This window comes from Heterodontus francisci, chromosome 7, assembly GCF_036365525.1.
Source record: "Heterodontus francisci isolate sHetFra1 chromosome 7, sHetFra1.hap1, whole genome shotgun sequence".
NCBI classification, from domain to species: Eukaryota; Metazoa; Chordata; class Chondrichthyes; order Heterodontiformes; family Heterodontidae; genus Heterodontus; species Heterodontus francisci.
In genome coordinates this window covers 135,648,716-135,653,901 of record NC_090377.1, presented here as the reverse complement: position 1 = coordinate 135,653,901, position 5,186 = coordinate 135,648,716, and positions in this window count along the sequence as shown.

Genomic DNA, 5,186 nt, shown 5'->3' with positions numbered 1-5,186 from the left:
TTGTGTTGTGCTTTAATTTTGCGTGAAGCACTGTGTACTGCGTTACTCTTGAGTTCCTCTGCAGCTTTGGGAAGATTGTTCCTTTCACTCACTACTCTCAGTTAAACTCCCAGATCTGCGATGGGACATGGTGTAAAACCTAACTCTCACTCATAACTCTGTCTTCCAATTGGAACACTTGATCATGTGACAGCTGTGAATGTTATTGTGCGTACCTGACGCTGGTTGAGACCCAGCCTGGTTTTTTTGCTCATGGCTTTACACCAGCAGCTGTTCTGGAGTAAGTTGCAAGAACCAGGATATCTCACTGTGAGCGGGTGAAGAGGGGAAATCAAAAGTGCAGCAGAGATGCACAGGGAGGAAAGCAGTAACAGAGAAGTGTTGATTTTTTTTTATTTGTTCGGGAGATGCGGGCATCGCTGGCTAGACCAGCATTTATTGCCAGTCCCTAATTGCCTTTGAGAAGGGGGTGGTGAGCTGCCTTCTTGAACAGATGCAGTCCTTGGGATTCCACCGGTAATTGATAGTTATCGACGCAATTTCAGTGAGTTACTCATAGTAGTGTGGGTAACACTCAGACTCCTCTCTTAATCAACAGTAATTGTGGTAACTTACTGATAGGTTATTGGTAATATTTGGTGTAATGGCCCAATGTCCTTCCTGTAACTAGTAGGAATCCTAAAAAGTCCTGATCTTCACCTTAAAACTACAGCCAGAATCCCCTGCTCTGCACAAGGATTGGTCAGGCTCCTAACTTGAAGCCACATTTAACAAGCTTGATCCCTCCTTATTTCCATGGACTCGATCCGTGTGACAGGGACAAATCTGAACAGGGAAACTCAAGTCTGAGCTGATTTGTACCGAGACTTCACTGGTCAAACAAAGCAGCACAGACCAACTTGACACAAACTGAAAACCACCTCAAATCCCGGCCCACCATTCCCGAGCTCCCATCACACAGCCGAATCCCCAGTCATCGGTCTTCAGCCCCAGACACATGAAACGCAAACCCTCTTGACTTGAGTGTCCCTGCCATGTGACACCTGACCTTTGAGCTCCCAACTCTTGAAAATTCAATCAAAATAGCCAACCCAGTCCTGTGAGCAATGAATGCAGCCGGCCCTAGTCCTCCGCTCACCTAACACAACCGACACCAATCCTGTCTTCCTCCAGCACAACTGACCCCAATCCTGTCTTCACCCGGAACAACCGACCCCAATCCTGTCTTCACCAGGAACAACCGACCCCAATCCTGTCTTCACCCGGAACAACCGACCCCAATCCTGTCTTCACCAGGAACAACCGACCCCAATCCTGTCTTCACCCAGAACAACCGACCCCAATCCTGTCTTCACCAGGAACAATCGACCCCAATCCTGTCTTCACCCGGAACAACCGACCCCAATCCTGTCTTCACCAGGAACAACCGACCCCAATCCTGTCTTCACCCAGAACAACCGACCCCAATCCTGTCTTCACCAGGAACAACCGACTCCAATCCTGTCTTCATCCAACACAAGCGACCCCAATCCTGTCTTCACCCCGAACAACCGTCTCCAATCCTGTCTTCATCCAACACAACTGACCCCAATCCTGTCTTCACCAGGAACAACCGACCCCAATCCTGTCTTCACCCGGAACAACGGACCCCAATCCTGTCTTCACCCGGAACAATCGACCCCAATCCTGTCTTCACCCGGAACAACCGACCCCAATCCTGTCTTCACCCGGAACAACCGACCCCAATCCTGTCTTCACCCGGAACAACGGACCCCAATCCTGTCTTCACCAGGAACAACCGACCCCAATCCTGTCTTCACCCGGAACAACGGACCCCAATCCTGTCTTCACCAGGAACAACCGACTCCAATCCTGTCTTCATCCAACACAAGCAACCCCAATCCTGTCTTCACCCCGAACAACTGTTTCCAATCCTGTCTTCACCACGAAGAATCGACCCCAATCCTGTCTTCACCCCGAACAACCGACCACAATCCTGTCTTCATCCAACATAACCGATTCCAATCCTGTCTTCACCTCAAACAACCGACTCCAATCCTGTCTTCACCTCAAACAACCGACTCCAATCCTGTCTTCACCTCAAACAACCGATTCCAATCCTGTCTTCACCTCAAACAACCGACTCCAATCCTGTCTTCACCTCAAACAACCGACTCCAATCCTGTCTTCACCTCAAACAACCGACTCCAATCCTGTCTTCACCCAAAACAACCGACCCCGATCCTGTCTTCACCTCAAACAACCGATTCCAATCCTGTCTTCACCCGGAACAACCGACCCCGATCCTGTCTTCACCTCAAACAACCGACTCCAATCCTGTCTTCACCCAAAACAATCGACCCCGATCCTGTCTTCACCTCAAACAACGACCCCGATCCTGTCTTCATCCAACACAACCGACCCCAATCCTGTCTTCACCCGGAACAACCGACCCCGATCCTGTCTTCATCCAACACAAGCGACTCCAATCCTGTCTTCACCTGGAACAATCGGCTCCAATCCTGTCTTCACCTGGAACAATCGACTCCAATCCTGTCTTCACCCCGAACGAACGGCTCCAATCCTGTCTTTACCCAGAACAACCGACTCCAATCCTGTCTTCACCAGGAACAACCGACTCCAATCCTGTCTTCACCCGGAACATCCGACTCCAATCCTGTCTTCACTCGGAACAACTGACCACTATCCGGTCTTCACCAGGAACAACCGACCACAATCCTGTCTTCACCCCGATCAACCGACCCAAATCCTTTCTTCACCCCGTACAACAGACTCCTATCCGGGCATCAACCAGAACAACCGACCCCAATCCTGTCTTCTCCCGGAACAACCTTCTCCAATCCTGTCTTCACCCCGAACGACTGACTCCAATCCTGCCTTCACCCTGAACAACCAACTCCAATCCTGGCTTCATCCAACACAACCGACCCCAACCCTGTCTTCACCCCGAACAAATGACTCCAATCCTGTCTTCACCTCAAACAACCGACCCCAACCATGTCTTCACCCTGAACAAACGACTCCAATCCTGTCTTCACCTCAAACAACTGACCCAAATCCTGTCTTCACCCCGAACAAACGACTCCAATCCTGTTTTCACCCCGAAGAACTGACCCCAATCCTGCCTTCACCCCGAACAACCGACCACAATCCTGTCTTCACACCGAACAACCGACTCCGATCCTGTCTTCACCCCGAAGAACCGACCCCAATCCTGCCTTCACCCCGAACAACCGACCACAATCCTGTCTTCAGCCCGAACACCCAACTCCAATCCTGGCTTCATCCAACACAACCGACCCCAACCCTGTCTTCACCCCGAACAAATGACTCCAATCCTGTCTTCACCTCAAACAACCGACCCCAACCATGTCTTCACCCTGAACAAACGACTCCAATCCTGTCTTCACCTCAAACAACTGACCCAAATCCTGTCTTCACCCCGAACAAACGACTCCAATCCTGTTTTCACCCCGAAGAACTGACCCCAATCCTGCCTTCACCCCGAACAACCGACCACAATCCTGTCTTCAGCCCGAACACCCAACTCCAATCCTGTCTTCATCCAACTCAAACGACCCCAATCCTGTCTTCACCCGGAACAACCGACCACAATCCTATCTTCACGCCGAGCAACCGACCCCAATCTTGTCTTCATCAACCACAACCGACCCCAATCCTGTCTTCACCCGGAACAACCGACTCCAATGCTCTCTTCACCCGAACAACCGACTCCAATCCTGTCTTCACCCCGAACAACCAACTCCAATCCTGTCTTCACCTCAAACAACTGACTCCAATCCTGTCTTCACCTCAAACAACTGACCCCAATCCTGTCTTCACCCCGAACGACTGACTCCAATCCTCTCTTCACCCCGAACAACCAACTCCAATCCTGTCTTCACCCCGAACAACCAACTCCAATCCTGTCTTCACCTCAAACAACTGACTCCAATCCTGTCTTCACCATGAATAACTGACTCCAATCCTGGCCTCACCTGGACCAACCGACCCCAATCCTGTCTTCACCTCAAACAACCGACCTCAATCCTGTCTTCACCACGAATAACTGACTCCAATCCTGTCTTCACCATGAATAACTGACTCCAATCCTGGCCTCACCTGGACCAACCGACCCCAATCCTGTCTTCAACTCAAACAACCGACCCCAATCCTTTCTTCACCTCAAACAACCGACCTCAATCCTGTCTTCACACAGAACAACTGTCTCCAATCCTGTCTTCACCCAGAACAACCAACCTCAATCCTGTCTTCAGCTGGAACGACCGAATCCAATCCTGTCTTCACCAGGAACAACCGACCCCAATCCTGTCTTCACCTCAAACAACAGACTCCAATCCTGTCTTCACCCGGAACAACTGACTCCAATCCTGTCTTCACCTCAAACAACAGACTCCAATCCTGTCTTCACCCTGAACGAATGACTCCAAACCTGTCTTCACCCTGAACAACCGACTCCAATCATATCTTCACCCAGAACGACCGACCCCAATCCTGTCTTCACACGGAACAACCGACTTTAAACCTGTCTTCACCCCGAACGACTGACTCCAATCCTGTCTTCACCCGGAACAACCGACTCCAATCCAGTCTTCACCCAGAATGACCGACCCCAATCCTCTCTTCACCCCGAACAACCAATTCCAATCCTGTCTTCACCCCAACAACCGACTCAAATTCAGTCTTCACCTCAAAAAACAGACTCCAATCCTGTCATCACCAGGAACAACCGACACCAATCCTGTCTTCACCTGGACCAACCGACCCCAATCCTGTCTTCAACTCAAACAACCGACCCCAATCCTTTCTTCACCTCAAACAACCGACCTCAATCCTGTCTTCACCCAGAACAACTGACTCCAATCCTGTCTTCACCCAGAACAACCAACCTCAATCCTGTCTTCAGCTGGAACGACCGAATCCAATCCTGTCTTCACCAGGAACAACCGACCCCAATCCTGTCTTCACCTCAAACAACAGACTCCAATCCTGTCTTCACCCGGAACAACTGACTCCAATCCTGTCTTCACCTCAAACAACAGACTCCAATCCTGTCTTCACCTCAAACAACAGACTCCAATTCTGTCTTCACCCTGAACGAATGACTCCAAACCTGTCTTCACCCTGAACAACCGACTCCAATC